A 21,257-nucleotide genomic window follows, 5' to 3' on the forward strand; every position below is an offset into this window, starting at 1 on the left:
TCACTGAAGATGAAGCAATACCTGAACTAGGTGCCTGCATTACATACACACTAAGGCTCTCTGCTCATTGCAGACCATATGGCAAAATTCAATTTCTTTGGAACTGTGTTTCTTTGAAGTATCTCTCCTCTTAACCTCATTGAGATTATGATTGAAACCTGAAAGCTAACCCTCACTCTTTGCTCCCAAAAGAACAGAAAAAGAACTACTTCGCCAGGTCACCTTTTCACTAAATTTCTTCACTATGTTTTAGTTTCTGTCTGTCAGAAGCACATAAAATTCATATACAAAAAGGGAGGAAAACTAGGAACTCCCTTCAGCATTTTTCTAAAATGTTTATGTTTTAAAAGCTTCATTCTACCTTGAATGTGCTTAAATTCAATTCACTTATGGCTGGAATGCTATATTACTATTTTTTTAAATCAATTTCTCCCCAGGCTCAGTGGGCTAGTGACTGATATCTGAAAGCTTCAGAGAAAAATGTCTAAAATAATATTGAATAAAATGTTTATCCCATTTACTGTAAGTCGAGGGTCTGTTTTGGCAACCTTTCCTCCATCCTGAGTCCTTTAAGCATCAGCAGAGTAAAGTAATGTTCTTAAAAAAGTGTAGTACCTTGATAAATCATTGACATCAAGGTTACAAATTGCTGGGCTTTGCTCTTTCAACCCAAAATGACAACATGAATTTTTTTAATCCTCAACTGCATTCAGGCATACCATCATCGGTCAAACTTTCTTCACCATTTTGCAAGCAGTTACAGAATCTTGGACAGACATTTGCCTCTGTAATATGGATATGAAATACCACTTACCTGCAGTTTTCTGCATACTTAGTGCAATGGCATTAACAGCAACATGATGTGTAAGGCTGGAGAGAGGCCAGGTCTTTCTTACTAATGATGGAATGGAAAGTAATCTTATTCATGCTACCACTGTGCCACTATAACTCAATGGGCTTCAGTGTTGCTCCTCCTCAATTACTTCAGATAGAAGACTAAACCCAAGTCTCTAAATGTTACGTTTATCGAGTATCACTCATCCAGGGATCTTAAAGTACCTTAGGAGCATTAGTTAAGCTTCAGAATCTCTCCTCCCCTGGTTTCCCAAATGGAAAATAAATGATAATACAACTGTTTTATGGGCATTTAAATCAGCGCCCAGTGAGGTTCACCGAATTTGTGCAAGATCATACAGCAAATCACCAGCAGGGTCAGATATAGACCTGCATGTCCCAGCTTCTCTCTTGGGCTCTGGTACTCCACACTATTTCCTCTTTTGGAACAATGGCTTAAAACTCTTACATATTATTACATTTATCTTAAACTTTCTCTTACCCTGACTAGCTGCTGAGTTCTCAGTTGGGCCATTTAGCATAGCTGCCTGTTCTAGTTATTCAGTCCATTAAAACAGAAATCAGACTACATTACCCAGAACTCATTTAAGCCTCCCACAGCCCTTCTCAGTCAGAGTGGTAGCTTGTCAATACTCTCTTTACAGAGTTCACTATTAAAATAACCTGGGAGTTCTGTGTTAAAATGTATTTATGCATATATATATTCATACAAACCCAACAGCCAATATCAGGTTTATCAGGTAATTTTCTTAGGCTGGCCCTTCTTTATGCATATTAAGTTAGACTGTTTGTTACCCAGGGAAAATTCGTGGAATGCTGCTAGCAAGCTGCTTGACTTCTTTCTCTGCTTGCACAGTGCTCAGGTGTAAAAACACAGTATTTCTTTTCTTTATTTGTAGGACATGTTTCCTGTTTGAAGTAATCTGCTTCTGGGGAGCACAGATTGCTTCGTGTGTATGTGGGTCCTGATCATATGGAGGCAGTTAGTCTGTGGCTGAGCAACGTAGGCAATTCCCTAAGTCAGCAGATAGGCCAAAAAAAAATTCCCAACATAGCCCTTAAGCCTGCTTTACTGAAGTCCTAAGAAGCCAGGCTAGCTTTTAGCACTGTCATCACCGAAGGAAGTGTGGAGCTATGAGAGGAAGTAGAGGCTTCTGAGAAGCGATATATAGGAGCCACCTCGGCACACAAGTCACTGTCCTACCAGTCTCTTCCCCTAGAAGCAGTGGAACTGGCAAAATTGATTCTCAAGGTTTCTTTCCCACCTCTTCCTTCCAGCCACTTCTTTTTCACCTGATGCTATGGTGTAAACATGACTCAATTCTGTCTCTTTGTACTTAGAGCAGCAAAATTCAGTTTTGACTATATTGCTAAGAAGCCTTGGACTGGCTCTGAGACAAAAACCTTCAATTTGTAAGTTCATCAGTCAGTCAAGAAACACCTCATGCCTTCATGGTATTACTAGTCAACAGTTCAACAGACATTTGAATGCTCTGAACACTCATGTACAAAATGTTTGTCTTTGCAGGACCTGAGCTCTATAAGAAAAAACATAATCAAATTCAGGCAACATTTGCTTGCCAATTACTGGCAGATTTGCACCATTTATGGTCAGTCCGCTATTACACAGCACTACAAATTGAATTTGTTACAGAAAATGTTAGGAAGGAAAGATCTTTGGCTTCAATTTATCCAGAACAAATGGGCAAATGGAAAAAATCAAATCTGAATTTGTAGTTACAAGGTAATTTGGCCAAATGTTAGACTATACTGTCCTATCTGTGAAGCAAAATATGATCCAAACTATCTCAATGTATTGACATTCTGCAATTTAATGATAACATCTAGCACTTCAGAGACACAAGGAGCCTGGTGTTCATGACATTCCTAAATTTTGAGTAAAGGCACCTTTTCTTTTTTCTTTTCTTTTGGTTCACCTATCTTTTTTCTTTCAGATTACACATTTATGATGTAAAAATGAAAGAAGCTGGCCAAAATGGGAGGAAAGATGCCTGTGTTAAAACTGATCTGCCAATTGCCTTCATCACTGTATAAATGTTTAGCACATTTTCCTCCTTAGTGAGATGTTATCTTGAAAGAATATACAAACACACACATGCATAGGTTCATCTGTATTTTGAAACAGATAGGGAATAAAAATACGCAGTGAAGAGGTGGTATTTACAATAAAATACATGAAAGTAATTTAATTAGTGGGAAATAGCTTATTTTTATCTTTTACATCATGCCTCCATACCAGTTACAGAAGAAGAAATTCAGAGTGTAAAAACATTGTGGGTACCTGCAAAGAGAATTCTCTCATTGCAGAATTGACGTGGGTCTTCAAATCTTTTGTACGGGATTCATCTCACCCAACTTCACAAAGAGGATCCTGCTTAAACTAAAGACACCTAAATAGAAGTGTTCACATAGAATGGTCTAAATGTGTGTCTGGAGGTGGAATTCAGTAGTCTAAAGGCAGTTGTCTACAGAGATGCTCTCGGAGAGCCCGTCTAGCTTCAGCTGTTGCTCCAAAAGGGCACGCTTCCTCTAATTCCCTTGTCATGTCTGCCAGTCTGTTGCGGATGCCTTGAACACTCTTGGGTTTTCTCAGATGTGGCTATGTGTGGCTAACTGAATCAAGCCCTTGCTCTCCATTAACTGTAGTGGAACTGTATTGTGGCTGGAAACAGCTAAATATAGGTGATTTAAGCTCAGATTCAATTCACCCCATAGAAATTGACAGTGAAAATGTCCACATCCAAGCTGGTTACCCAAGTTATCTTGTGATTTTTCCCATAGTCATCAGGGAAGTAGAGGCCATTCTAGACTATAATTTGTCTGATATGTCACATGAACTGACTCCTTCCTTTCATGAGCTTTGAAAGATTTTCACCTTTTTGCAGAAAAATCCTGTTCTTTATTTGAAAAGCTTAGGTAGTTCAGCATACATGCGAGCATCCACTTTGCAAAAACATAGCTCTCTGTTCTCTCTAGGATTTGTTCATCTGCATGTGTCAGTAGGACCTGCTGAAGCACTGCACCCAGTTCTTGGTGCTGCAGTAAGATGACCTTCTCCATGCGTCTTTCTCTGTGAATTGTGGAAGGCTGTTGCCACCCTCTGGACATTCACAGGAAAGTGTCCGATGGAAGGTCAGCTCTCAGGTGTTCTTTTAGGGTATGTCAATTCAGTATATAGGAAGGTCAGCAAAACTAATGGAGACAGTAACAGGTTGGGAACCAGAGGCAGTATAACCCATTTGCAATCAGTGCTGTCTAATGAAAAAAAAAAGAATTATTAACTTGCATGTGCTAAAATGACAACTAGGACACTTCTCTGTGGATGCATGGTATCCACACATGACACAGCATAGCATCATGTGAAAACACCAGCTAAGCTAGACTCTGAGTGTGGTATCTCTTTACCATTCTCTTTGCCCACATCTTCACTGAAGGGTGGAGGAAAGTAGAGGGTGTTTCTAGATAGAGTGAGCACAATGTAAAGTCACTACGAACCCTTTGCATTTCTTGCCATGACTTAGAAGACTTAGTCTTGCCAGGACTTAGACTTGTCCATCCAGAGATGGACAAGCGAGTATGAAGATCAGCAAAACTCTCAGGGATGAATTATAATAACATTTTATAGGAGATATTCATTAGCATCCTGAGACTTGTTTTAAAATATTTAATTTTTAAAGTTTTTGAAGTTGACCCAGAAAATCTTCCTCTACCCTCCCCTTCCCTTCCTGTGATTAAACTTCCTCAGACATCACAAACTGTGCACATCACATACATAGTTATTCTCATAAAATCTCAGACAAAACACAAAGTCACCTTGCAATGTTAACCTGAGAAAAAAAATAATTATTCTTATTGCTCTTTGCAGCCTAATTTAACTCTGAAAAGAAAAGCTGACAGAGTGGAAAGAACTAACAGACCTCTGCTGTTATCCCCTTCTTCCTGACCCCTTCCAGCTCTGTCTACCTTCCATTCTCTGAATATATACCTTTCCTTTTTGTGTCTGTCTGGTGCTCTTCCTTGCAGGGTGCCCTTTTAGTAGAACTGTCTATCTTTGGGAACAGGAATCCTTGTCAGATGGACCTGCCCAAAACTTCACCCTGCCTTACAAAGTTCTGTAGAAGAGATACAAATTCTTATGCTTTAGAAACATTAGTTTTAATCTTCTCATTCAGTTGTTTTTCACGGTATCACCTAAGTTTTCATGACTTGAAATGATGGGGTGGGATAAGAGATACCTACAAGCCAAACTTCCAGAGAAGCACAGCTCTACTTTCAGTTGTGGCCACTTGCTTATTATTAAATCCATCAGTCTAGGAAGAAAAGAGGGACATGAGTACTGTTTGCTTTCCTACAGAAGTATCAGACCGGCTTTCGTGTAGCGTACATCTGATGGGAGACTACAGCTTTCAGCTTAGGTGAAGACAGAATCACATGGGACATCGGAATATATTGTCAAGATTGGTCATTTGTTAACACTAAAAGGAAGTGTGTCAGAGTTGTGGATATGTTTAGATGTAAAAGGTGGTGAAAGTGGGTGTGAAAATTGCCTTTACTTGATTTCCAGTGATAGCACTGGTGGGAAATGCATTTTAGCAGCCTTCATTGGATTTTCACAAGTTCTGGTGTGACACTGCCAGTGAGTGTTGCATGACACACTCTGCGCTCAGTCTCCATCAGCTAAGAATCTGCTACTCTTTCTTCTCCTCACCAACTTCACCACACAAAGATTCATATTTATAACTTATGCTAGTCTATTTTCAAATATTGTTGCACATAAAGATTCAAAAGCTGGATAATTGGGAATATTCGAGAAGTGATTTTATGAGGTAGACACATTTGGCCAGATACAAAAAAACCCAAAATACAAAAAAGGCACAACTGATCTTGAAGTACTCAGGTTCAAACTTCAAATCCTGAAAACTTCTATTCATCTGCTTCCTGATCTCTAAAGGTACCTTAAAGTTCTCTGATCAAGTTCTGCTTCTGCACATGACTTGAAGCATTTCAGCCTTTGCAGGACTGAGAAACTCATCAACTATCTCACATACAAGTCCAGTCAAGTAGATCCTACCCTACTTAAGTACCCTCGTGTTCTCAGATTTGGGATTGGCTCCATTTCCTATAACCTGTGCATCTAAAAACTAACTATCTGCCTGTTCACCTTAACTCTCTAACATCGATGGAAAAAAGCTCCTCCGCAGGGTGGTTTATCTCATCTAAAGATGATAATTCATATTTTTCAACCTGTGATATCTCTCCCCCACTGACTGCATAAAAAAAATAGAATAACAAGCTTAGGATGCAGTTCTGTACAACATTGTTTTTGGTACAATACTGGAATAAGGTGTGTTTATCTGCTCAGGGCCCTATCCTATAGCCTGATCCCCTTCACATGCCTGAAAGAACTGACATCTTTTTTTAAATCATCTTTTTAAGTTAATACTTTAAAACAATATTGCTGATAAACCAAACATCTTATCCAGTCATAGCCTCACACTTTGATAACTAACTCTTAAATGTTTGCATGAGATAACTTCTACCATCATACACACTGGTCTAATGATCCATTTGGCAAGGAGTCTGGAAGTCCTAGGAACCATATTTTTCCCCAATGGGTTTTCCCCCAATATCCTTATCTCTTCCAGTGGTCAAACCCCAAATGACAAAGTTTTCCACTGGTCTGGAGCAGGGACATCCCAGCCTCCTCTTAAAGCTGTTCCACTGTAAAGAAAATAGTTCTCCATAGCCTAATGATTCTCCTGTGGATAGGAAGACAAAGTTTCCAGCTGCTGACCAATTTTACATGGATTCTTTCCCAGTAGACTGGTATTTGGTCTCCCAGTTCAGGTCTCCCACTTTGCCAATGGGAAAATAAAGGAATCCTAGGTGCCCAATTCAGGCTCCATTTTCAGAGCCAGGCACCTCAAAGTTAAAAACTGCAACAGCAAGCATTACAGTACTGTTATTGATCTCTTTGGTCAGATTTATCCCTGTTTAAAATAGAGTCCATTTGCAAAATGCTTATGTGGAGCCAAGTTTTCAAACACCTCTAAAATGTTGGGGTACTTTTTAGCTGGAGGATGGAGAAGGTCTATATCAGGCCCAGTGTAACTCCCTAGTTTGCAAAAAAGTATTGATTTGAATGAACACTAATTATAATTGAAGAAAGATAATCTTTGGATTCAACAGAGGGGAAAAAGGCTAATGCTTTTAAAATGTATTCTGATTAATGAGGCTGTCACAGAACTTATTTATAGGTATGCTGTACAAAGTATCATAATCTCTGGGCAGATTTACAGCAAATGAATGCCATCACAGTTTAGAAATCATAAAATTGATTTGACTCAATAGAAAATTCCACATTGGGCGATCAGAGAATTATAGCTGAGGCAGAGAAGCTGCAAAGAGAAAGTGTTCTCAAACCTCTCCAGCGTGTGGGTCACACTTCAAGCCCTTGACTCCCCCTTTCTCCTCCTTCTGATGATCATCGCACAGAACATTTCACAAGAACTGGATATCAGCCTTGCGGTAACAGCAGCAATTGCCTGCTTTGAATAGTGGCATTCAGAAACTATTTAATGTAATTTTAGCTGTTTTTAATGAAAGATAGCAGCTGGAAATGCAAAGAACTCGTGCTTTGCTAGGCAGTTCTCTATGGACTTCTAGCAAGTGCTCTATGAATCATTAATGGTGCATGGTCTACAGTTGGGAGCTATTGATGTGAAGAAAACCAGAGTAAGTAAACAGGTAGACCTTGTAGTGTACAGTGAAGGTCACTAAATCTGAGAAATAAAATTTCCCCTACAGCAATGTGCATGGAGCATTTGGTATCCTGAAAGATCAAAAATAGGTGTTTTGGAGTATTTGAGGTATATTTTTAGAGCAGACGGACAGCATCTACAGAAACTAAGACTCAGGCATATAGGATCAAGACACAGAACATGTGGGAAATGACAAAAAAGGACTCTAGGTGGTTTTTTTTAAAGAATAACATCCTTGAAATCCTGACTCCTAGGGATCTGAAAGGCTGGACAAACTAAGCCAAGGGGAGCAGGAGAGAGGAGCCTTTTGAAATTGTGTTAATAGCCAGCACATGTGAACGCACGCTTATAATTTTTTTTACAGGGCAAAGGAGGAGAAAGAGTTGTCTGGCAGGACTGCATGGAGTGTCTGGCTGTGTTCCCAGACCTGAAAATGGTGAAAGAGAAACACCAATTATTGCAATCACCCAGAATTTAATACAAAATCAAAAGAAGAAAATGCTCAGAAATGATTGATTTTCCAGCCTACCATAACATATTTGGATATCAATATAACATTTGATGATACCAATGTTTGCCTCTTGCTCCACTCACAGCTCTACAGATGTTAACTTGCAGGCAGCCTTGCTAGCACAAGAACATAATAGCTATAGGATTTTGGCTATATTGAGCACTGGATAATTTTGATGACTTCTAAAACCCTTCAGCCTAGAAGTGCTTTATTTTCAGGTTCCACTATAATTAGTTACAAAGGTTATTTCAGTGAGACGTGAGGCAAGGCTGGAAGGTTATTGTTAAATGAAATCAATTTCAACTCCTCTTTTTTTTTCTTGCTCTAATATTTTCTTTTTAATCTATAGCACAGAAATAGACTATTTCAGACAGTCATTTACCAACAATGACTTGTTTAGTAGTTTCAACAGTGCTTTCAGAAACAATGAAGGGATTCAGCTGATGCCAGCCTTTGGTTTTACAGTTCTCTGTGTCTGTCAGGCAGTCTCCACCTACATTACATATTCCAAGCATGGCCACCTTCTTCAGCTTGAAGAAAGACGCCGCTGACCTATATAAACTTCTCACGCTTGAACTGAAGTTTGAGCAGATGCAGCACATCCCACCAGCTCTGTTCAGTCTCCCAGATCTGAGCAGCCTCATACATTACTGATACTCCATAGTTTGCAGGATCAAAAGAAAAAGGATGTGTCTCCAGAAAGTCTGGTCTAGTGCATGAATTCTAAAACAAAGGTCTCTAGCAGCCACACTGCATCCCATGCTCTTAAGTGGGGTGGATGGAAGAAGCACTCCAGCGCAAGCTGAGTGATGGAGTCTCGGTATTCGAACTGTACTAGAGAACTGAAATTTGCTCAGGGATGCCACAGAAGCAGTGTCTGCTAACAGAGAAAGGGAATTCCCCTCCACATACTCCTCTCTAATACACAAACACGCAAATGTTGCAATTATTCATATTGCGCATTCTGAAATGTTTTTGTGCTTATTTGCCTGAACAAAACTGAGAAGATACACAAAAAGAACTAGCTTGAGATGGATTTGTGTGCACATGCCTGCACACATACAGACAATGAAGAAAAACAGAATAAATCTTAAAGCTGAAAAATATGCCCTTAACAATTGCTTAATCCTAAATAGAAAAGAAAGCTGCTGAAAGCGTATCAGTGATTAGTCTCTTGACCTTTCTTCATCTTTAAGTCATCAGCTATTGTTCGCCACTGATAATAATAATAACCTTTATTTTATGAGGTGACTGACAGACAATCCTTAGAGACCACAGCCTTTCACAAGACCAACAGGCTTAAAAAAGAAATCGTATTCAGTAGGCTCAGTACAGTGAAATTAATTCACACATTTTTACATCTAACTCTAGAAGAACTAAATGCTATCCATACAAGGAAAAAAAATCAAAATGACTTTTAAAGGAAAAAGCTGCAGCAAGAGATTGGGTAGCAGAGTAGTAGGAGTTATTTTCTCATTGACTCATTTTTATTTTGTCTGAGAAGGTAGAAAGTTTCTGAAAGTTTTATTTTTCTTTGTTGCATTTTGAAAGGAGAAGAGGAAGGAAATCAGAGAATATATGAACTCTCACAGTGACTATCCCATCTTTAACAATGGCCAGTCCTGATTCTTAGGTATGAACGCTATTATACTTCATACAAGAGGAGGGGATTTTTCCTAATCACAGACAGCAATCATCTCACGACCTGAAGCTTCAGGGGTTGCCCCCTTCACATTTTCATTCTTCCTAATGTAATTGCATACGTTACCCTAGTCCAGACTTGAATGGAAGTCCCTGTAAGAAAAACCCCAGGGGGTGGAGTCGATAATACGGTAGGTGGCTCTCGTCCCTCAGAGTCATTATTGAACCAATCACACAATATAGTGTTAGGGGTCACAATGCAACTGGAGGTGCAGTGCTCTGAATGAAATGTAAAGTCAAAACCCTGAATAACTGTGGCCATTAGAGAGATTTTTTTGCAAGAGCAAAGGAGCTTGCTTCAGCAAGACCTAACCTGAGGTATTGTACTTCGCATTCGTGTTACTTCAGTCAGTCTCTCAGTCCATATCAGTAGCATATAGGAAGCCTAGGTGTGCTTAAATAGCACTCTGCTTCCCAAATGGAAGGTGCTGCAACTCACCAGTGGGATTTTCAGTGTGACAGCAGAATTTAGTCCAAACTATTAAATCATCAAGATCATCATTTTCCTGGACAGCTGCAGAGCATCTGTCTTTAAGCTTTATGTGCTTCCCAGTTTCTAGTTCATTTACCCCTATTGCCTTCTAGTGAGCTATGGAGCAGAATTGCCATCAATACTCAAAAAAGTAGGTATTCTTTAGAGACTTATCTGAAGGTATATCTCCTTTACCTACCAGTACTCATATCCCAGGCTAAAGGCTTTGAAATGTATAAAAACAGTAAACAGCTAGATTGCAGTTATTAACTTTTAAGGGATTCTTTGGTAGTGGTCATAATGGTGATGGGAATTATAATAAATTGTCCAGTGAACAAAGCTGGGGTTTTTAAGGTCTTTAAGTACCTAGATAACCTCATTGAATCTCACTGAAATTCAAACACACTTGACTAGGAACCTTTGAAAATCTCAGCCAAATTTTGTAAAACATAGGATTTGGGGTGGTGGGAAAAGGTTTCTGACAGCTGAAAAGATTCAACGTGAGACAGCGATCACTGAGTTTCAGGAACCATCTTGACAAATATGAGTACTGGAAAGATGTTAGCGTTGTGGTCTTCAACACGCATAGTCAGGGAAGGATTCAGGAGGCAAATGCCCCTATCAAGTGGCTCATGTCAGTCTCCCTGGACTATGACAGACAGATCAGGTGGTCTCTGCACAGACCTTGACCACTCAGGGAACTTTGCCACTGGCTTCCTGCAAGCCATTTCATTCCTTCATGCCTCGCTTTCCTCATATGTAAAAATAAGGGTATTTTTATTTGCAAGCTGTTTTGAGAGGTACTAAGGAAAGCACTGGACAAAAATTCTACTTCTGTTGATGAGTTTTTTACTACTATCTAAATAGATCCACATTTCATTAATATGCAATTTACTTTGAAGAGTCAGCATCTGTTTGTAGTTATGGATGATCCTAAAACATCAAGCTTCTGGTTTGTAGCATTTTTCTATGTATAGAAAATCCATTTAAAATCATCTTTAATGGTACTAAAATATACTACTCATATTTTTTCCACCTTCTAAGGTCTGAATACACATTGGAACTTGAGAGATCAGATCTAAATTGAGTGGATCAGCAAAGTGTACTGGAAGCAATGAAGTTATGTAGGTTTACATTATCTAAGAATATGGCCCATAGTGATAAGGATTAGCAAGAGAAAAATTGCAAAAAAAACCACCCTTGAAACACATATTTTTAAAACCACTGCAAAATATTCTCCTTTCTGCTAAATATGTAATATATAAAAGATATATCACATTTTCATGCTTGTATAATAATTATTCAGTTTTTAATGGCTTTGCCAGTCAGGCATAATCTACCCAGCCCAAAGACAAGCTGTTACAATTGTATACCATATCATATGTTAGTGTATGTGTGTGCAACTGTGTGTGTCTGTCTGTCTGTGTCCGTGTCTGTGTGCGTGTGTGAACAAGAGAGGAAAATGCATTTACATCCATAGAAAGCCACTAATTAGGCAAGTTAAAGTGCACACATTTTTTTTTTCATCAAAACCTCAGATATTTTCTTTTGCCATTTATTGTTTATTGGAAACAGTTCTTTCCCTAACACTATCCACAAAGGGTTTTGCGAATTTTGTGGCTTATGTTGACTGTTTTGCAATTTATACTAGTGTGTAAAATATTCCCAGCACATACACTTAATCAAAACAAGCCCAATTAAGCTCAGTACTCCAGATTCCACCTCATTAGCTTTCTGTTCCTAAAATATAACAGATGTGATTGCTGCGGGCCATGAGTTAAAGACGAATTTTTCAGCTAAGCACTTACAATGCAACCTAAAGTTATATGAAGATTTAATTATTACTTTCATTTTCATGGCTTCCTGTAAAAGCTTATTTTTCACTTAATAGCAGTAGTATTCCACCACAGCACTTCACCCACGGTTACAGAGTAAAGTATCTAAATGTAGAAGAAGAGAAAGGTCAGGGGTCCTATTTTTACTCTTGGACTTGCATATTGGATGAGGGACTTCACAAACTTGTAGCACTTTAATCCTTTCAGAAGTAGTGGAATTCAGAAAAAAAGTCAGGATCTCAGCTTGCAGAATCTCACTTCTGCATAAAAGCTCTCTGCAACTGCGTAAATGATTTTGCAGCATGTTTACTTGGCATGTTTCAAAAAGATCTGATGGCTTAGCATACCAGCAATAGCTGGCTACTACTCCCTTCAAGCAATTCTTGGCACTTAGCTGTATTTTAACTGCTTAGAACTACCAGGTTTGCTATAATTTGTAATATACGGAAAATATTATCCTTTTTCAGCAGCCGAAGAGGACTATCATAGAGCTGACAGCCAGGAGAGGACGAGAAGCACTGCCAGTTGTCAGCATTTGTTTGTCAGTACCCCAATCTGAACCTCTTCCACACTTCAGCCCAACAGGGCTCTGTTGGATCAACAAGAGTCTCTGGCCAAAGCAAAGCCATTCAAAGAATAATCCAGGTCTTATGGTCTAAATTGTTGACTACACAACTCAGCATGGAGATTTCCAAATGAGTTTGCAGCCCCCCAAAAATGAAACTTCTTTATCATTTCTGTACTGATGCATTACTCGCACCATGCTCTCTTTGAACTTCCCAGAAGATCAGATAGTCATCTAACATATAGCTAGAACCCACCTTCTCACCTTGTTTAGCCATCAGGCCTGTATCGAGTGAATCAAGAGGACAACAGTCCCAGGGCTTGTGTAGTGCAGGATCTTTCCCAGTGCCTCAGCATCCTGGTTCAGTAAAGCCAAATGTGCATAGAACTGTGCGCATAATACACACTTAATCCTGTGCAAACTGGACGTAAAATAGTCCCATTAATATCAGCAGTAATATCAAAGGCCCTAAGAAGGCCTTTATGTACCTCCTTTGCATAAATTATTACATAAGGTGCAAAGCAGGACTAACGACTAAAATTACACAAATGGCCTGATTCACCACTCTAGTGCTGCAGTTTTATGCTGGATGAGGTTTTAAAAGGCTGTGGCTGCTCTCTCGGCAGGGTGGGTATCTGAGAGAGCTTAATTGAAGTCAATGGAGCTACACATAGACATAAAACTAGGATACTTAATAGGAGGTTAATGCTGAGAAGATATGCCAAGATTTTCTTGAAAGATTTTCTCATGGTTGAGATCTCTTATTTGTATTTTGCTACTGCATTATCCTTTCTTCTCTTCTCCCCAAAAGATTCATCAAAAAAATGAGCATGCTTCCTTTGTGTTTTGCACTGAAAAGAAGACAGAGCTTTTTCTGTTTGTTAAAATATGGAAGGAGATAAATAATGAAAATTTCTAGTGATTAGTCCCTAAGGTCTTTATTTATAGAGCCCTGGCACAGACACACTTCAGATAATAGCACAATTCAATATTTATGATGTGCCAGGTTTCTCTATATATAAAAATTTGGTATTTATCACAGGAATTATCCTTTATTTATCTACTTTCAACTTTTAATTAGTAGGATTGCCATTTAATCATTAACAATCCCCTCTTCCAAAAAACACCCTACCTGCTATTCCTTTGATGAATGTGTCCCCATTGTGTCACTATTCCCGTTAGAAGCTCTGTCTTAGTTATTCCAGTGACAAGCTGCCATATGAAAATACTCGACCTACATAAACAGTCTCTTGAAGGGGCATCTCACACTAACTGGGCACCCTGCAACTGCTGCACAGTGAGGGACCCACCAGCCCTCAGCAGACCAGGTGTTTGGAGATTCACTGCAGTGAACAGAGACCCTTCAAATCTTAGTCACTTAAAAAAAAAAAAAAAAAAGAAGAAGAAAATGTATTACATGTACATGAGTGGGTAGGGGAGGAGGAATTATGCACAATCTGTTTAATTAAGATTATCCCTCTTTCCCTGACAGTATAAAACAGTGCTACAGAAATTATACTTTTGTTAAAATGTCCTATCTAACATTAATCAAGTCAGTTTCTTAAAGAGATGAAACTATAAGGTCTAACATACTAACATTCAGCAGTGTGTTACTAATAGCATCATTAACATATACCATATATAGCTACATGGAGTATCTTTGTCAAACTGGGACACAGGAATGGCAAAATAATTTCATTTTCTCTACCAGCTAATTAAGATGGAGCTTAAAGCATGGAAGCTGAGAAATTTAGCAGGTCTGCTGTGCCATTTCTACAGGGTGACTTTGTAGGGAACTGTAAAAATACTTAATACAGTCACTGTTGCATGTTATATGATTGTCAGGGAAGCACAAGTGGTACAGGTTGAGTTAGTAAAGGGGGAACAGTGCTGTCAGCATGCAGCATTCACTTCTCCCTCTCCACTCCTCATCCCTGTCTCATCTTTGCCCACATTGCAATAAGAGAAGAGAATTTTCTAACACGGGGACTCTTGGCAACAACTTTAAAATCAAACTATCTTCCCTCAATATGCTGCTATCTGGCGCGTGTTACAGAACTTTGTCCTAAGCGTGTGACGGGGGAATTAGGAAAATTTCATCTATTTAGGCTTCCTAGCAATTTCTATTATGAAGGAATCTTGTGGCCTTCTCACTTCAGGACCTCTCTGACCACTCAGCAGTTCCTGGCAAATGAATAAATACTTCATCCAGCTTCTCATGTGCTTGGCTCACTGGGTTATTTTTTACGTTATGCTGATAAAATTTTTCTGTCCCTAAGTCTGCCCTGAAGAATCAAATGATAACGTACTTCAGCCAGCCTCATATTTCCCTAATACCTGCAGCAAGCTTGTCATAACAGCAGGCCTAACTAGGCCCCAAGTCCCTCATATGAGTGCAGATGTGAGTGACTGTCTGCGAAATATCATGCATTTAATTGTGATGGGAGGGGAGCACATCTGCAGTGATATGCAGCTCCTCCTGTCCCAGGCACTTCTCAATCCCCTTGGTAAACCCATACCTGGTTGCTACTCAGTCCTCTGCCTCCCAGTTAAGAAAGTATTTGAAGTGTGCTGTTTTCTGATATTTCCCCCTTTATGGTTGCTTACTTGAGAAGATGAAATAATTTGACATTACAAAGCTGAGATATACATACTAGGTTAACCACTAAAAAAAGATTCAACACAATTAACTCCGACTAACACTCATTTTATTTCCCCTTTGCATTGGATATTTCCCTTTGTTTAGTTCTAAACTTTTTGTTTCTGTTTTCACGGTGTATAATCTGGCATACTGCTAGTATGTCTTCATGTGATTGCCTGGCTTTTGCTGATACAGGGTTTTTTTCTTTCTTCTTCATGTAAAGCTTAATTAACAGTGACAAAACTGAAAATTTTTAAGGACACCTCATTCTGGTGATATGATTCTTTTAAAGCCACTCCTACTGATTTTAGCTTACCATATAGTACAACATAAGAGGGACCGGGCTCTTAATCTTTTGCATTGGTATTCTCATTCTCTCTTTGGATCATTTTTGTTTCTCCTGACATCCTTTCAATTTGTTCCCCTGTTTCTAGTGATGCCTTGTTCTGGCTTGAATCCAACAGTCCAGGTGCACGGATGTGTAAAAATCAGAACCAAAAAACCTGCTAAACTTACACAGAAGACAGGATACATGTCCAATACATCTTTTGACTCTCTGGACCCCACATTTTCTGTGGAGTTTTGATTTTGCAATTCCCCAATACAACAGCTTACTTAGAGTCACTTGCAGCTTGATTTTTTGGAGTCAGGAAACTGGAAGGTTTTCAGTAGAGTCCTGTGCATTTCAAAACTCAAGCCATTAATGGCACAATCAGACCTGCTAACTTTTGCAAACTTTTGCTCTCAGATACATATCCAGGGACCCAAGAGAGAAATGAGATTTTCAGAAAATCCAGTCCTAATTTGTGATGCTCATCATCAAATAACATATGGCTAGATCAACAGGATGGATCCTCAGCTGGCATGAACTAGCCAAACAGTACTGACAGCAGGCACACTGGATTTATAACAGCTGAGTACTCAACCCATTTAAAGTTCAGTATAAGAGTTATTTGACCGTGGGTAAGGAAGTTTTAACAAAAGGTGCCAGGTAACAGTCTTTCAAAAAGTCATCACACATTTTCCAGATCCTGAAAATTCACAAATTTGTTAGCATTTTTGGATCAATTCCCACGTTAGCTCAGATTTCTTATTACCTGTACTTTAGTTCTTTATAAAAATGAAATGCACTTCATCTCAGTCTGTACACTCAATAAAACAAATCTAAAAGCCAGAACTGTCTTAGAGTCAAAGAGAGTTATTCTGCAATATAACAGTAATCTCTCTCCCTCTCTTGGATTTAAGTAGAATGAAAAGAAGCTACATTTAAAAATGGACTGGACAAGGTTAAAATATATATTGTTCAGAACAATCTGGCATTGAAAAGGAGTGAATAGCCTGACCTATCTGCTTCCCTTCCATCTCCTGCTGTTATGATGCTTCAAGTGCTCAGAACATATGATTTAGTAGCTTCAGAGATAAAACTGATTGTTTTTTTGGCACATCTGTAATGCAAAAAACAAAACATATATATTTGTATGTATGAGATTTACATTAGAAACAGACAACAGCAACGAGAGGGTGGATATCCATTATCAATTAGAGGTACTATTAGCACAGAAGGAGGGAACCTGTTGGATGTGCATTGATGTGAAATAAAAAGACTGCGTGAAGGAAATGCAGATGATACGATTGTGGTTTAACAAAAAAGAAGAAAAGACTCAAAGAAAATGAAATAATAGGAATGGAGAACAGAGGTGCTTTTGGTACAGCAAAGGACAGACAGGTGTTTAGATTAAGAAAGTGTCATTATCATGACACTGTGGAAGTTGAATAGGAAAAATGACTAATCCTACCAACTTCTGAATCTCTTAATCAAGCAGGAGCCATACTTATTGCTGGAACAGTACTGTTAGAAAAAAAGGACTTGAAGATAACAATTTTCAGTAAGATGGAGAAAGCAGAATAAGTATAATGCTGCCACAAATTAGACCTTCTTCAGCAGAGACTGAAATAGCAGAAAATAAAAAGGTCAAATGTTGAAAGACATTAAAAACTGGATCCAACCTGGCACTTATATGCCTAAATGCTTCTATATTGCAACACCTAATGTTAAGCATGACTCCTCGAAATCCAAGATTTTGTGTGGGCCCGCAGGTACCCACTGCAGTGAATGGGAACGTTCAAGAACCTCACAATAAGGTCCAGCACACGTTGTACAGAAGCAACACAAAAATACTCATCACTCGTCAATTGGAAAATAGTGGTTACTGCTCCCAAGGCCACTTCTGTAGTCAAAATTACTTAGTGATTGGATGTAAAAAAATTCACGTGGATCCCCTTTCTCTGAAGGAACAGTGCTCAGCACTGAGCACTGCGGAGTTGCAGCTCCATACTCCCTCTCTTTTCAGGGCAGGGACACTCAAAATCTTTTATATACACTGGCAGAGTTTCAAAAGAAAAAACAGAGCAAGACCTCGTTCACTTTTTTATGTACACAATACATTCTGATGAGACTCAGGTAATATCCTTCTTCAGGCAGAAAAAGGAACTGAACCTGAGTCACCCACTTAATGGCTGAGTGTTTAAAAATTACTAGGCTATTAAGTAGCAGCAGATGGAGCTCTGATCTGATTACAGGGGCTGGCCAGCAGCATGGACCCTTCTATTGCTTAAACAGGAACATGAACACCTGGTTGAACATGTGGAAATACGGAGCAAACGTAGCAAACCATCTAATTCCAAGAGGCCTTGTTGAAGGAAAGCCAGACCTCTGACAACATACCTCAGCTCTTCCTGCACTATTTTCAAAGAAAGGTTAACACTTGCAATTCCATTTCATGTAGACCCCAAACCTTTCAGAAGGTGTTTACAGGTGCTCTGTCAATGGCTGATGAATAGAGACATTCAGAAGAGGCAGGCAGAGAAAAGCTCAATTTCTGGTAGGCACCAGATGGCTTAGATGTGGCCAACTGGAAGGATTCCTGTGCATTTGTGGAGCCAGGGCATGATAGGAGTATAAAAGTAACAAACTGAAGCGTCTGCATGTTTGGGAGCCTGTAGAGAGAGGCAGCAGCTGAGGAGAAGGTGGTGTTCAGTATCCTTTCCTGCTGCCCTGTTGCCAGGCACAAGAATCAAACCCCTGCACCTTCCAAGTGCAGCGGAGAAGAAACAAGGTGAGCAGGAAGTGGAGGTTTCGGTAATGCCATGCCCTTTCCGTCTTTCAGTTTTCCCTTTCTCCTCTTCCTGTTGAAGAAAAGGTAGCCTTCAGCATTGCAGGAGAAATGGAAAGTTGCTCAGGCCACGTTTATTGCCCAAATTACTGTGCCCAGGAGAAAAGCTGGCCGGACAGGTGGAAGGATCCCTGAGGGCAGACCTGGTCTGTTTGACCACACTGACCTGCAGTTTAAAACCTACAGCACAGCTCCCACTCCTCCCAGAGAGTTACCTGAAGAAATAAAGTTAGTGGATAAATACAATTTTATTTCAGTTTAGAAGTGGAACAAGGAAAACAATAAAAAAATCTGTGCTTAACAGAATCAATATAGATACCCAGGGTTTGATTTCACAGTAAGGAAGTCTCATCAACTACCTGTGCTAAAGCTTAATTAAGCTTGTGTTTTTCAATATATAAATATGGGTTTATATAATTCCTGTATGTACATTTCCAGGAATTTTAGCCAACTATGAGATATATATTCTGTTAAGTATTTGTGAGATAATGTTTTGTATATCTTGGTACACATTTCTCAGTTCTTATTACCACAGGATATTGGACAGTGTGATCCAAATTGTGAATCAACAGGGTCTCATATGTGATCAGGGAACATGTCAAAAGGACCTCAGTCCAGCACTCGCAGAGGTATATGCAGATGTCTCTAATTAGTTCAGTAAAACCGGTTTAGCAGGATTCCAGCTTTCCCATAACCTATAGATTGATATAAAAATAGAAATCTCGTAATGAATTTGTAGGTATGGCATGATAAACAGAATCATTCTTACCAGGCTTAAAAATGTAATATCACTAATTCTTGTTTCCATATAAAACTGTGGATCAAAATTTGAACTTGTTTGGAGATTATCTGACTTAAGTAGAAGTTAATTGGTAGCTTCAGATTGTTTTCCATATTAACACTTCTGTTACTGAAATATCTTCAGGAATCTATCAGATTGTTGATAACAAAAAAATACACAGGGAAATATTATATGCAGAATGCACCACATAAATGCAGGATACTCCTAAAAGAAAAATACAATTATTTCATCTTTTATAATGGAAAATTTTGTCATCATTACCTTTTGTGTTTGCAAATACAGAAGACTAAGACATTGAACTCTTCCCCACACAAACAAAAACATCTGGAGTTTTATTTCATCCAGGAACAAGTTAAATTGGAATGGTCTGTTCTTTCTGTATTTTTATGAAATACAGAATGATAAGTCCCTACTTTTAGCCCTTTGCCAATGAACCAATAAGGGATGTGCAATGAAATAAATGGAAAGCAAAAGTACAGCAAAAATTGTGAAAGTGAATACTTTTCGCAGCATGCTCTCATCCCTTGGAATTAACTCCAGCAGGGGATTATTAAGTCAAATATTGTAGAAAGATTTTTAAAGGGCTGAATAATTCTGTGAGTAATAACAACAATATGAATGTTGAAGTAATCTATTACTGTGCTTCAGAGGGTAAATTGGTAGCTGCAGGGGTCAAGAAGATATCCCCTTCTTTCCCTTCCTCTCCACACAACTGGCTAAGGGCATTATGGGCTTTTCTTCAACTTCCCCTCAAGCATCAGGCATTGGTCACTTCTGAAGGCAGCAAGAATGCAAGACTCAACAGACAAACTGTCTGATCCAGTATGACAAATCCTATGTTCCTTCTCATCATCATTACCGTCATCTGAATGAATTTTACCTCCAGCGTAAAAGGAGATTGCTTTTCTGTGTTCACCACCCTTATAGATGCAGCATAGATTCTTGAAAGTTTGCTATTCTAAGTCATTTAGCATTTCAGTTCTCACATCTCATCAACACTTCCTTTTGGGGCTCTAGCTCTTTTTTATTCACACAGTAGATTTCATGAACTCACCAAGCTCAGGCTCTCAAGAAAGCTGAAAATAAAAAGAAAAAAGTCTTGATTTTCTGTTCTAGTCACCATCAATCTTACCCCAGGAGGAAGAGAATGACAATCTCTGTGACACTATATTCATTTTGCTTTTGAGACCTTTTTAGTGATCAGTGAGAATATCAGGCAGGGAGATATTGGAAGAAACCTTTGTCTGGTGTAAAATTCCGCTAGCTGCACTGGCCTTGACAGTTTGCCCACAATGCAGTTTTGATTCATTCTTTTTAAATATCTTTCAGATCTCTCTTCTGAATATGCCTTCCATTTTAATTCTATAAATATCTTAAAGGGAATTAACAAAGAGTTTAGATTCTTGTAGTAAGCTTTCAATAAACAAATCAGCTCCCAATCACTTTCGAAGAATGGCCTGATGTAACTTACATCTTTGGGAACTGCCCACCACACAGTCACTGCGGGCTTCATGATATCATATTATTAATGATACAGAGAGTTTTGTGACCTACTAAGTCTGACGTAGGTGGTAAAAAGCAATGAGTGAAAGCACAAGAGCGAATTAATAGTCAGGGATTTATTATCGTTGTTGTTTTATTATTGATTGCAAAATTCACAACAAATCAGTGCAGATGCCTGTGCAAACACCATGGAAAATACAGCTTTGCAAGAACCTAAGTTAATGGATCCTCCTTTTGCAAAATTTGCTCTCAAAAGGCTGTGAAGAATTGTAGATTCTAAATTCATAGACAAACCTTGCACTTGAGCCTATCTGTACATGACATTCTTCAATATAGCTGCCATACCATACATAAACAACTTCTCTGAAACATGGATTCCAAATACAGAATAGATATTTAAGGAAAGATTCAAAGCAT

Source organism: Dromaius novaehollandiae, chromosome 3, assembly GCF_036370855.1.
Source record: "Dromaius novaehollandiae isolate bDroNov1 chromosome 3, bDroNov1.hap1, whole genome shotgun sequence".
NCBI classification, from domain to species: domain Eukaryota; kingdom Metazoa; phylum Chordata; class Aves; order Casuariiformes; family Dromaiidae; genus Dromaius; species Dromaius novaehollandiae.